Source organism: Brassica napus, chromosome C4, assembly GCF_020379485.1.
Source record: "Brassica napus cultivar Da-Ae chromosome C4, Da-Ae, whole genome shotgun sequence".
Classification (NCBI taxonomy): Eukaryota; Viridiplantae; Streptophyta; class Magnoliopsida; order Brassicales; family Brassicaceae; genus Brassica; species Brassica napus.
This window is the reverse complement of record NC_063447.1, coordinates 3,776,973-3,792,485: the sequence shown is the minus strand read 5'-3', so window position 1 is coordinate 3,792,485 and position 15,513 is coordinate 3,776,973.

The window sequence follows — 15,513 nt, the reverse complement described above, 5'->3', positions numbered from 1 at the left end:
TTTAGGGAGTATTATGAAGTTTTACTAACTAATTGATAGAAAATTATAACGATTCCATATATCAAGAAAGAGAGTTTAACATACATTAATACAAATGTAGAATGTGGTTAGAAATTTAAACAACACTAAAATGTTTAGATTTTAGTAATATAAACGTTTAACGTAAAACTAAATATTTTCGTAGGGGGGTTAACACATCGATTTTTAGAAAAAAAAAAATATAACAATATTTCTTTAATGCATAGTTGCCTCCCGTACTAATATATGGTGATGGTCAAAAAAGTTTGAAACTTTTGTTGTCTTCATTTCTCTTGTGAATAGTAATTTATAATGGTTAGTCCACTAATTTAGGGATTTTATGAAATTTTACTAAATTAATTTATTAAAAATTTAACGATGCTCATGTACCGTTAAAGAGAGTTTAGCATAAATTAATAGAAATTTAGAATGTGGTTTGAAATTTTTAAACAATACTAAAGATTATATGGTTCAGTGTATAAAATATTTACCAAAATTCAATATTTTTGTAGGGGTTAACACATAGATTTTGACAAAATTTCAAAAAATATGAAAATATTGTTTTAATGCATATTTGCATTATGCACTAACATATGATGATGTTGAAAGAGGCTTGGAGCCTTTGTTGTCTCCGTTTTTCAAGAAATAACGATTTATAGAGGTTATCCACCGATTTAGGAATATTATAAATTTTACTAAATTAATCGATAAAAAATTATAACGATTCCCATATAACATGAAAGAGAGGTTAACAAACATTAATACAATATAGAATGTGGTTAGAAATTTTAAAACAACACTAATTTTAGGCTTCAGTATATAAGCGTTTAATATAAAACTCAATATTTATGTTGGGGTTAACACCTAGATTTTGAAACAAAATTCAAAAAATATAATAATATTGCTTCAATGCATAGTGTCATCTTGTACTAATATATGGTGATGGTCAAAGAGTTTGGAACCTTTGCTGTCTCTATTTTCTTTAGAGAATAGCGATTTCATAGAGGTTAATCCACTAATTTAGGGAGTATATGAAGTTTTACTAAGTTAACTTATAAAAATATTGAACGATGCTCATGCACCATGAAAAAAATGTAGCATACATTAATACAAATTTAGAATGTGATTAGATATTTTAAAACAACACTAAAGATTATAGGCTTCAGTATATAAAGCATTTACCAAAATTCAATATTTTTTAGAGGTTAACACATTGACTTTGAGAAAATTTCTAAAAATATGACAATATTGTTTTTGTGCAGAGTTACATCATGCACTAATATATGATGATGTTGAAGGAGGTTTGAAGCCTTTGTTGTCTCCGTTTTTAAGAACATAACGACTTTATAATGGTTATTCCACCGATTTAAGGAGTATTTTGAAGTTTTACTAAACTAATTGATAAAAAATTAAAATGATTCCCATATACAAAGAAAAAGAGTTTAACATACATTAATACAAATGTAGAATGTGTTTAGAAATTTTAAAACAACACTAAAATGTTTAGGCTTTTGTATATAGAACATTTAACGTAAAACTCAATATTTTCGTAGGGGGTTAACACATAGATTTTCAGAAAAAATTCAAAAAATATAACAATATTGCTTTAATGCATAGTTGTCTCCTGTACTAATATATGGTGATGGTCAAAGAGGTTTGAAACCTTTGTTGTCTTCATTTCTTTAGTGAATAGTGATTTTATAATGGTTAGTCCACTAATTTAGGGAGTATATGAAGTTTTACTAAATTAACTTATAAACAATATTTAACGATGTTCAATGAAGAGAGATTAGCATACATTAATACAAATGTAGATTTAAAAAATATAACAATATTGCTTTAGCGCATAGTTTCCTCCTGGAATAATATAGTATGATGGTCAAAGAGGTTTGAAACCTTTTTTGTCTCCATTCTTTAGAGAATAGCGATTTCATAATGGTTATACCACTAATTTAGGAAGTATATGAAGTTTTACCAAAATAACTTATAAACAATATTTAACGATGTTCAATGAAAGAGAGTTAATCATACATTAATACAAATGTAGAATGTGGTGAGAATTTGAAAACAACACTAAAAATTATAGGTTTCAGTATATAAAACATTTACCAAAATTCAATATTTTTGTAGGGGTTAACACATAGATTTTGACAAAATTTCAAAAAAAATGACAATATTGTTTTAATGAATATTTGCATATATGATGATGTTGAAAGAAGTTTGGAGCCTTTGTTGTCTTCCTTTTTCAAGAAAATAACGACTTTATAGTGGTTATTCCAACGATTTAGGGAGTATTATAAAGTTTTACTAAATTAATTGATAAAAAATTATAACCCTTCTCATATACCAAGAAAGAGAGTTTAACATACATTAAAACAAATATAGAATGTGGTTAGAAATTTTAAAACAACACTAAAATGTTTAGGCTTCAGTATATAGAGCGTTTAACGTAAAACTCAATATTTTTGTAGGAGTTAACACATAGATTTTGAGAAAAATTCAAAAAATATAACAATATTGCTTTAATGCATAGTTACCTCCGGTACTAATATATGGTGATGGTCAAAGAGGTTGGAACCTTTGTTGTCTTCATTTCTCTAGAGAATGGCGATTTTATAATGGTTAGTCCACTAATTTATGGAATATATAAAATTTTACAAAATTAATTAATAAAAAATTAAACAATGCTCATGTACCGTTGAAGAGTGTTTACCATACATTAATACAAATGTAGAATACGGTTAGAATTTTTAAAACATCACTAAAGATTATAGGGTTCAGTAAATAAAGCATTTACCAAATTTCATTATTTTTGTAGAGGTTAACACTTAGATTTTGAGAAAATTTTAAAAAATATGACAATGTTTTTTTAATACATAGTTGCATCCTGCACTAACATATTATGATGTTGAAAGAATTTTGGAGCTTTTGTTGTCTCCGCTTTTCAAGAAAATTGTCATTTTATAGTGGTTATTCCATCGATTTTGGAAGTATTATGAAGTTTTACTAAATTAATTATTGAAAAATTATAACGATTCACATATACCATGAAAAAGAATGTAAAATACATTAATACAAATGTAGAATGTGGTTAGAAATTTTAAAACAACACTAAAATGTTTAGGCTTCAGTATATAAAGCGTTTAACTTAAAACTCAATATTTTCGTAAGGGTTAGTTAACACATAGATTTTGAGAAAAATTTAAAAAATATAACAATATTGCTTTAATGCATAGTTGCCTTCTGGACTAATATATTATGATGGTCAAAGAGGTTTGGAACCTTTGTTGTCTCCATTTCTTTAGAGAATAACGATTTCATAATTGTTAGTCCACTAATTTAGGGAGTATATTAAGTTTTACTAAATTAACTTATAAAAAATATTGAACGATGCTCATGCACCATGAAAAAGAGTTTAGCATACATTAATCCAAATGTATAATGTGGTTATAAATTTTAAAACAACACTAAAGATTATAGGCTTCAATATATAAAACATTTACCAAAATTCAATATTTTTTTAGAGGTTAACACATAGATTTTGAGAAAATTTTGAAAAAATATGAGAATATTGTTTTAATGCATAGTTGAATCCTACACTAATATATGATAATGTTGAAAGAGGTTTAGAGCCTTTGTTTTCTCTGATTTTCAAGAAAATAGCGATTTTGTAGTGGTTATTCCGCCGATTTAGGGAGTATTATAAAGTTATACTAAACTAATTGATAAAAAATTACAAGGATTCCCATATACCAAGAAAGAGAGTTTAACATACATTAATACAAATGTAGAATGTGGTTGGAACTTTAAAACAACACTAAAATGTTTAGGCTTTAGTATATAAAACGTTTAACGTAAAACTCAATATTTTCGTTGGAGGTTAACACATAGATTTTTAGAAAAATTCAAAAAATATAACAATATTTCTTTAATGCATAGTTGCCTCCCGTACTAATATATGGTGATGGTAAAAAAGGTTTGAAACCTTTGTTGTCTTCATTTCTCTTGTGAATAGTTATTTTATAAAGGTTAGTCCAGTAATTTAGGGAGTATATGAAATTTTACTAAATTAATTTATAAAAAAATTTAACGATTCTAATGTACCATTAAAGAGAGTTTAGCATACATTAATAGAAATTTAGAATGTGGTTTGAAATTTTAAAACAATACTAAAGATTATATGGTTCAGTGTATAAAACATTTACAAAAATTCAATATTTTTGTAGGGGTTACACATAGATTTTGACAAAATTTCAAAAAATATGACAATATTGTTTTAATGCATATTTTCATCATGCACTAACATATGATGATGTTGAAAGAGGCTTGAAGCTTTTTTTGTCTCCGTTTTTCAGGAAAATAACGATTTTATAATAGTTATTCTACCGATTTAGGAATATTATGAAGTTTTACTAAATTAATTGATAAAAAAAATTATAATGATTCCCATATAACATGAAAGAGAGGTTTACATACATTAATACAAATGTAGAATGTGGTTAGAAATTTTACAACAACACTAAGTTTAGGCTTCAGTATATAAAGCGTTTAATATAAAACTCAATATTTATGTTGGGGTTAACACCTAGATTTTGAAGCAAAATTTAAAAAAATATAATAATATTGCTTTAATGCATAGTATCATCTTGTACTAATATAAGGTGATGGTCAAAGAGGTTTGGAACCTTTTTTGTCTTCATTTCTTTAGAGAATATCGATATTATAATGGCTAGTTCACTAATATAGGGAGTATATGAAATTTTACTAAATTAATTTATAAAAAATAGAACGATACTCATGTACCATGAAAGAGAGTTTAGCATACATTAATACAAATGTAGAATGTTGTTAGAAATTTTAAACAACACTAAAGCTTATAGGGTTCAGTATATAAAGCATTTACCAAAATTCAATATTTTGAGAAAAATTAAAAAATATGACAATATTTTTTTTAATGCATAGTTGCATCCTACACTAATATATGATGATGTTGAAAGAGGTTTAGAGCTTTTGTTGTGTCCGTTTTTCAAGAAAATAAGATGATTATTCCACTGATTAAGATAGTATTATGTAGTTTTACTAATTAATTGATAAAAAAATTGAACGATTTCCATATACCATAAAAGAGAGTTTAACATACATTAATATAAATTTAGAATGTGGTTAGAAATTTTAAAACAACACTAAAAAGTTTAAGCTTCAGTATGTAGAGCGTATAACGTAAAACTCAATATTTTCGTAGGGATTAGTTAACACATAGATTTTGAGAAAAATTCAAAAAATATAACAATATTGCTTTAATGCATAGTTGCCTCCTGGACTAATATATTACGATGGTCAAAGAGGTTTGGAACCTTTGTTGTCTCCATTTCTTTAGAGAATAACGATTTCATAATGGCTAGTCCACTAATTTAGGGAGTATATGAAAATTTACTAAATTAACTTATAAAAAATATTGAACGATGCTCATGCACGATGAAAGAGAGTTTAGCATACAATAATACAAATGTAGAATGTTCTTATAAATTTTAAAGCAACACTAAAGATTATAGACTTCAGTATATAAACATTTACCAAAATTCAATATTTTTTTAGAGGTTAACACATAGATTTTGAGAAAATTTCAAAAAATATGAGAATATTGTTTTAATGTATAGTTGCTTCCTACACTAATATATGATGACGTTGAAAAAGGTTTAGAGCCTTTGTTTTCTCTGGTTTTCAAGAAAATAGCGATTTTGTATTGGTAATCTCGCCGATTTAGGGAGTATTATGAAGTTTTACTAAACTAATTGATAAAAAATTATAACGATTCTCATATATCAAGAAAGAGAGTTTAACATACATTAATACAAATGTAAAATGTGGTTAGAACTTTAAAACAACACTAAAATGTTTAGACTTTAGTATATAAAACGTTTAACGTAAAACTCAATATTTTCGTATGGGGGGTTAACACATAGATTTTTAGAAAAAATAAAAAAATATAACAATATTTCTTTAATGGATAGTTGCCTCCCGTACTAATATATGGTGATGGTCAAAAAGGTTTGAAACCTTTGTTGTCTTCATTTCTCTTGTGAATAGTAATTTTATAATGGTTAGTCTACTAATTTAAGGAGTATATGAAATTTTACTAAATTAATTTATTAAAAAATTTAACGATGCTCATGTACCGTTAAAGAGAGTTTAGCATACATTAATAGAAATTTAGAATGTGGTTTGAAATTTTAAAACAATACTAAAGATTATATGGTTCAGTGTATAAAACATTTTCCAAAATTCAATATTTTTGTAGGGGGCATTAAGTAGACTGGGTATTCACCCTATCAATATCTCAAATCAATGATGGGTTCTATTAATTCCCTACCGAAATGGGGTACTTTAATAGGACCTAATGTCAGGCTATTGTTCTCCTCTTTTTCCTAAAAAAAAGTCATGGAGTAAGACATCGATTTATTAATAAGATCAATCAATTGGTTTGATTGCGTGATGGACTCCTCTGAAAAACTTTGGCGCACGTGTAAACGAGGTGCTCTACCTAACTGAGCTATAGCCCTTGTGTTTATGATCCACATTTTATCTTATCATGTAGATAATTTCTTGTCAAGATTTTGACAAAATTTCAAAAAAAATGAAATTTTTTTTTAATGCATATTTACATTATGCACTAACATATGATGATGTTTAAAGAGGTTTGGAGCCTTTGTTGTCTCCGTTTTTCAAGAAAATAACGATTTTATAGAGGTTATTCCACCGATTTAGGAATATTATGAAGTTTTACTAAATTAATTGATAAAAAAATTATAACGATTCCCATATAACATGAAAGAGAGGTTAACAAACATTAATACAAATATAGAATGTGGTTATAAATTTTAAAACAACACTAAGTTTAGGCTTCAGTACATAAAGCGTTTAATATAAAACACAATATTTATGTTGGGGTTAACTCCTATATTTTGAAACAAAATTCAAAAAATATAATAATATTGCTTCAATGCATAGTGTCATCTTGTACTAATATATGGTGATTGTCAAAGAGGTTTGGAACCTTTGTTGTCTCTATTTCTTTACAGAATAGCGATTTCATAGAGGTTAATCCACTAATTTAGGGAGTATATGAAGTTTTACTAAGTTAACTTATAAAAAATATTGAACGATGCTCATGCACCATGAAAAAAAATGTAGCATACATTAATACAAATTTAGAATGTGATTAGATATTTTAAAACAACACTAAAGATTATAGGCTTCAGTATATAAAGCATTTACCAAAATTCAATATTTTTTAGAGGTTAACACTTTGATTTTGAGAAAATTTCTAAAAATATGACAATATTGTTTTCGTGCAGAGTTACATCATGCACTAATATATGATGATGTTGAAGGAGGTTTGGAGCCTTTGTTGTCTCCGTTTTTAAGAACATAACGACTTTATAGTGGTTATTCCACCGATTTAAGGTGTATTTTGAAGTTTTACTAAACTAATTGATAAAAAATTATAATGATTCCCATATACAAAGAAAAAGAGTTTAACATACATTAATACAAATGTAGAATGTGGTTAGAAATTTTAAAACAACACTAAAATGTTTAGGCTTTAGTATATAGAACGTTTAACGTAAAACTCAATATTTTCGTAGGGGGTTAAACACATCGATTTTCAGAAAAAATTCAAAAAATATAACAATATTGCTTTAATGCATAGTTGCCTCTTGTACTAATATATGGTGATGGTCAAAGAGGTTTGAAACCTTTGTTGTCTTCATTTCTCTAGTGAATAGTGATTTTATAATGGCTAGTCTACTAATTTAGGGAGTACTAGATTCTGACCGGCCCTTAAAAAGGGCGGGTATATTTTTTGTTTTACATCTTTTTAGAAATTTAATTTTTATATTTGTGTTTTATTTTTTATTTTTTAAATTTAACTTTCATATTTTTGTTTTTCTTTGTAATTATATTTGTGTTTTTCTTTGTAATTATATTTGTGTATAAATCTTAATCAAAATCTATTTTATAAAATAATATCAATTCAAAAGTTGATCCGGCATACGCTCGGTTCTTTGTAATCATATGCCCGTATAGCCGTTGTTTGTAATCATATTTGTTTATTCTAGATCTTGACCCGTGAGTATACTGTTGGTTTGTAATTTTTGGTTTTTATGTTTCTGTAAATATGTAACTTTTTTCTGTAATTTTTTCTTATATGTTAAAGAAATTTAATTTATATACATTTATGGTAAGTAAGAATAAGAATGAACGAAAGGCGTTCCTCGGGCTTCTAGTAGGGTTATCCTAACATAGTGGTAAATGTATATTAACTGAAAAACGTAGAGTTATATACGTAGGGTTAAAAAAAATTTACTTGTTGATAACCACCCAAATGTATTTGTTATTGTTTAAATAAAATTAAATACAGTTATGTAAAGAGAATAATAAGTGGCTCATTAAATAAATGGAATATATAATTGGACATAACATTTATCAATATATACTAAAGCGGATCAATCCATTTTTAGTCTATTTACTTGAAATTTGTTTTGATATTTTTTAATAAAATAAAATTAATTTATTAGTTTAACTTGGTTTATATTTAATAAATGTTTTGTATATTTGATCTATTTACCCGTGAAAACTACAATTGTGAAAACATAAATAATTATCTGGTACACTATAAAAGTGAGATATTATATATATTAACTAACTTTAGATATTTTTTTATTAAAAATAGACAATAATTTTAATCGTGGCCATGTTATATTAAACGAATAGTTTAAATTCAATTAAATCATATATATTGATCTAAACTTGAAATATTGGTCGTTTGTTGTTAAAAAAAAAAAAGAGTACAGATAATGGTTACATTACATATTTGATAGGTTAATTATAAAACCAAAAACATGAACCAATGAAGTAAATATCATAAATAGAAGAATTTGCCGTAATATTCCGTGGATGATAAATACCATGGTCCCAATTTCAAAACAAAAACATTATACCATGGGTCTCTCAAACTTGACAGTGGCCTTCTCTGACGACGAAGAGTGTCGTAAAACTTAGCATTAGAATTTAGTTGTAACTTGTAACCGTCTACTATTATATGTTAGTGAAGCATATATTAATAATTTATTTTACACGTTCAAATACATCTGATAACCGTATAAGAGGAGTCCGGGAATGTTGAAACTTAAAAGGGAAGTTACAAAATATTTAGATTTTCAATTGGTAATTTAAATATAGGTCTAATGGCATAAAGCATAATAAATAATATTCTAAATAATGATAAAGATAAAAAAAAATAATAGTTGGACCATACTTTTATCAATGGGTCACACTGCTATTTTAATAGAATAGATATGAAGTTTTACTAAATTAACTTATAAACAATATTTAACGATGTTCAATGAAAGAAATTTTAGCATACATTAATACAAATGTAGAATGTGGTTAGAAATTTTAAAACAACACTAAAAATTATAGGTTTCAGTATATAAAACATTTACCAAAATTCAATATTTTTGTAGGGGTTAACACATAGATTTTGACAAAATTTCAAAAAATATGACAATATTGTTTTAATGAATATTTGCATATATGATGATGTTGAAAGAGGTTTGGAGCCTTTGTTGTCTTCGTTTTTGAAGAAAATAATGACTTTATAGTGGTTATTCCACCGATTTAGGGAGTATTATAAAGTTTTACTAAATTAATTGATAAAAAATTATAACCCTTCTCATATACCAAGAAAGAGAGTTTAACATACATTAAAACAAATGTAGAATGTGGTTAGAAATTTAAAAACAACACTAAAATGTTTAGGCTTCAGTATATAGAGCGTTTAACGTAAAACTCAATATTTTCGTAGGAGTTAACACATAGATTTTGAGAAAAATTCAAAAAATATAACAATATTGCTTTAATGCATAGTTGCCTCCGGTACTAATATATGGTGATGGTCAAAGAGGTTGGAACCTTTGTTGTCTTCATTTCTCTAGAGAATGACGATTTTATAATGGTTAGTCCACTAATTTATGGAATATATGAAATTTTACAAAATTAATTAATAAAAAATTAAACGATGCTCAGGTACCATTGAAGAGTGTTTACCATACATTAATACAAATGTAGAATGAGGTTAGAATTTTTAAAACATCACTAAAGATTATAGGGTTCAGTATATAAAGCATTTACCAAAATTCATTATTTTTGTAGGGGTTAACACTTAGATTTTGAAAATTTTTTTAAAAATACGACAATGTTTTTTTAATACATAGTTGCATCCTGCACTAACATATTATGATGTTGAAAGAATTTTGGAGCTTTTGTTGTCTCCGTTTTTCAAGAAAATTGCCATTTTATAGTGGTTATTCCATCGATTTTGGAAGTATTATGAAGTTTTACTAAAATAATTAATGAAAAATTATAACGATTCACTTATACCATGAAAAAGAGTTTAAAATACATTAATACAAATGTAGAATGTGGTTAGAAATTTTAAAACAACACTAAAATGTTTAGGCTTCAGTATATAAAGCGTTTAACGTAAAACTTAATATTTTCGTAGGGGTTAGTTAACACATAGATTTTGAGAAAAAATAAAAAAATATAACAATATTGCTTTAATGCATAGTTGCCTTCTGGACTAATATATTATGATGGTCAAAGAGGTTTGGAACCATTGTTGTCTCCATTTCTTTAGAAAATAACAATTACATAATGGTTAGTCCACTAATTTAGGAAGTATATGAAAATTTACTAAATTAACTAATAAAAAATATTGAACGATGCTCATGCACGATGAAAGAGAGTTTAGCATACAGTAATACAAATGTATAATGTGCTTATAAATTTTAAAGCAACACTAAAGATTATAGGTTTCAGTATATAAAACATTTACCAAAATTCAATATTTTTTTAGAGGTTAACACATAGATTTTGAGAAAATTTCAAAAAATATGAGAATATTGTTTTAATGCATAGTTGCAACCTACACTAATATATGATGACGTTGAAAGAGGTTTAGAGCCTTTGTTTTCTCTGGTTTTCAAGAAAATAGCGATTTTGTAGTGGTTATCCCGCCGATTTAGGGAGTATTATGAAGTTTTACTAAACTAATTGATAAAAAATTATAACGATTCCCATATACCAAGAAAGAGAGTTTAACATACATTAATACAAATGTAGAATGTGGTTAGAACTTAAAAACAACACTAAAATGTTTAGACTTTAGTATATAAAACGTTTAACGTAAAACTCAATATTTTCGTAGGGGGGGTTCACACATAGATTTTTAGAAAAAATCAAAAAATATAACAATATTTCTTTAATGCATAGTTGTCTCCCGTACTAATATATGGTGATGGTCAAAAAGGTTTGAAACCTTTGTTGTCTTCATTTCTCTTGTGAATAGTAATTTTATAATGGTTAGTCCACTAATTTAGGGAGTCTATGAAATTTTACTAAATTAATTTATAAAAAAATTTAACGATTCTCATGTACCATTAAAGAGAGTTTAGCACACATTAATAGAAATTTAGAATGTGGTATAAAACATTTACAAAAATTCAATATTTTTGTAGGGGTTAACACATAGATTTTGACAAAATTTCAAAAAATATGACAATATTGTTTTAATGCATATTTTCATCATGCACTAACATATAATGATGTTGAAAGAGGCTTGGAGCCTTTTTTGTCTCCGTTTTTCAAGAAAATAACGATTTTATAGTGGTTATTCTACCGATTTAGGAATATTATAAAGTTTTTCTAAATTAATTGATAAAAAAATTATAATGATTCCCATATAACATGAAAGAGAGGTTTACATACATTAATACAAATGTAGAATGTGGTTAGAAATTTTACAACAACTCTAAGTTTAGGCTTCAGTATATAAAGCGTTTAATATAAAACTCAATATTTATGTTGGAGTTAACACCTAGATTTTGAAGCAAAATTCAATAAAATATAATAATATTGCTTTAATGCATAGTGTCATCTTGTACTAATATAAGGTGATGGTCAAAGAGGTTTGGAACCTTTGTTGTCTTCATTTCTGTAGAGAATATCGATATTATAATGGTTAGTTCACTAATTTAGGGAGTATATGAAATTTTACTAAATTAATTTATAAAAAATTGAACGATACTCATGTACCATGAATGAGAGTTTAGCATACATTAATACAAATATAGAATGTGTTTAGAAATTTTAAAACAACTTTAAAGCTTATAGGGTTCATTATATAAAGCATTTACCAAAATTCAATATTTTTGTAGAGGTTAATACATAGATTTTGAGAAAAATTAAAAAAATATGAAAATATTTTTTTTTAATGGATATTTGCATCCTACACTAATATATGATGATGTTGAAAGAGGTTTAGAGCCTTTGTTGTATCCGTTTTTCAAGAAAATAGCGATGATTATTCCACTGATTAAGATAGTATTATGTAGTTTTACTAATTAATTGATAAAAAAATTGAACGATTTCCATATACCATAAAAGAGAGTTTAACATACATTAATATAAATTTAGAAAGTGGTTAGTAATTTTAAAACAACACTAAAAAGTTTAAGCTTCAGTATGTAGAGCGTATAACGTAAAACTCAATATTTTCGTAAGGGTTAGTTAACACATAGATTTTGAGAAAAATTCAAAAAATATAACAATATTGCTTTAATGCATAGTTGCCTCCTGGACTAATATATTACGATGGTCAAAGAGGTTTGAAACCTTTGTTGTCTCAATTTCTTTAGAGAATAACGATTTCATAATGGTTAGTCCACTAATTTAGGGAGTATATGAAAATTTACTAAATTAACTTATAAAAAATATTGAACGATGCTCATGCACCATGAAAGAGAGTTTAGTATATAGTAAGACAAATGTATAATGTGCTTATAAATTTTAAAGCAACACTAAAGATTATAGGCTTCAGTATATAAAACATTTACCAAAATTCAATATTCTTTTAGAGGTTAACACATAGATTTTGAGAAAATTTCAAAAAATATGAGAATATTGTTTTAATGCATAGTTGCATCTTACACTAATATATGATGACGTTGAAAGAGGTTTAGAGCCTTTGTTTTCTCTGGTTTTCAAGAAAATAGCGATTTTGTAGTGGTTATCCCGCCGATTTAAGGAGTATTATGAAATTTTACTAAACTAATTGATAAAAAATTATAACGATTCCCATATACCAAGAAAGAGAGTTTAACATACATTAATACAAATGTAGAATGTGGTTAGCACTTAAAAACAACACTAAAATGTTTAGGCCTTAGTATATAAAACGTTTAACGTAAAACTCAATATTTTCGTAGGGGGGTTAACACATAGATTTTTAGAAAAATTCAAAAAATATAACAATATTTCTTTAATGCATAGTTGCCTCCCGTACTAATATATGGTGATGGTCAAAAAGGTTTGAAACCTTTGTTGTCTTCATTTCTCTTGTGAATAGTAATTTGATAATGGTAGTCCACTAATTTAAGGAGTATATGAAATTTTACTAAATTAATTTATAAAAAAATTTAACGATTCTCATGTACCATTAAAGAGAGTTTAGCATACATTAATAGAAATTTAGAATGTGGTTTGAAATTTTAAAATAATACTAAAGATTATATGGTTCAGTGTATAAAACATTTACAAAAATTCAATATTTTTGTAGGGGTTAACACATAGATTTTGACAAAATTTCAAAAAATATGACAATATTGTTTTAATGCATATTTTCATTATGCACTAACATATGATGATGTTGAAAGAGGCTTGGAGCCTTTTTTGTCTCTGTTTTTCAAGAAAATAACGATTTTATAGTGGTTATTCTACCGATTTAGGAATATTATAAAGATTTACTAAATTAATTGATAAAAAAATTATAATGATTCCCATATAACATGAAAGAGAGGTTTACATACATTAATACAAATGTAGAATGTGGTTAGAAATTTTACAACAACACTAAGTTTAGGCTTCAGTATATAAAGCGTTTAATATAAAACTCAATCTTTATGTTGGGGTATAAGGTGATGGTCAAAGAGGTTTGGAACCTCTGTTGTCTTCATTTCTTTAGAGAATATCGATATTATAATGGTTAGTTCACTAATTTAGGGAGTATATGAAATTTTACTAAATTAATTTATAAAAAATTGAACGATACTCATGTACCATGAAAGAGAGTTTAGCATACATCAATACAAATATAGAATGTGGTTAGAAATTTTAAAACAACACTAAAGCTTATAGGGTTCAGTATACAAAGCATTTACCAAAATTCAATATTTTTGTAGAGGTTAATTACATAGATTCTGAAAAAAATTCAAAAAATATGACAATATTTTTTTTAATGCATAGTTGCATCCTACACTAATATATGATGATGTTGAAAGAGGTTTAGAGCCTTTGCTGTGTCCGTTTTTCAAGAAAATAGCGATGCTTACTCCACTGATTAAGATAGTATTATGTAGTTTTACTAATTAATTGATAAAAAAATTGAACGATTTCCATATACCATAAAAGAGAGTTTAACATACATTAATATAAATTTAGAATGTGGTTAGAAATTTTAAAACAATACTAAAAAGTTTAAGCTTCAGTATGTAGAGCGTATAACGTACAACTCAATATTTTCGTAGGGGTTAGTTAACACATAGATTTTGAGAAAAATTCAAAAAATATAACAATATTGCTTTAATGCATAGTTGCCACCTGAACTAATATATTACGATGGTCAAAGAGGTTTGGAACCTTTGTTGTCTCCATTTCTTTAGAGAATAACGATTTCATAATAGTCCACTAATTTAGGGAGTATATGAAAATTTACTAAATTAACTTATAAAAAATATTGAACGATGCTCATGCACCATGAAAGAGAGTTTAGCATACAGTAATACAAATGTAGAATGTGCTTATAAATTTTAAATCAACACTAAAGATTATAGGCTTCAGTATATAAAACATTTACCAAAATTCAATATTTTTTTAGAGGTTAACACATAGATTTTGACAAAATTTCAAAAAATATGAGAATATTGTTTTAATGCATAGTTGCATCATACACTAATATATGATGACGTTGAAAAAGGTTTAGAGCCATTGTTTTCTCTGGTTTTCAAGAAAATAGTGATTTTGTAGTGGTTATCCCGCCGATTTAGGGAGTATTATGAAGTTTTACTAAACTAATTGATAATAAATTATAACGATTCCCATATACCAAGAAAGAGAGTTTAACATACATTAATACAAATGTAGAATGTGGTTAGAACTTTAAGACAACACTAAAATGTTTAGACTTTAGTATATAAAACGTTTAACGTAAAACTCAATATTTTCGTAGGGGGGTTAACACATAGTTTTTAGAAAAATTCAAAAAATATAACAATATTTCTTTAATGCATAGTTGCCTCCCGTACTAATATATGGTGATGGTCAAATAGGTTTGAAACCTTTGTTGTCTTCATTTCTCTTGTGAATAGTAATTTT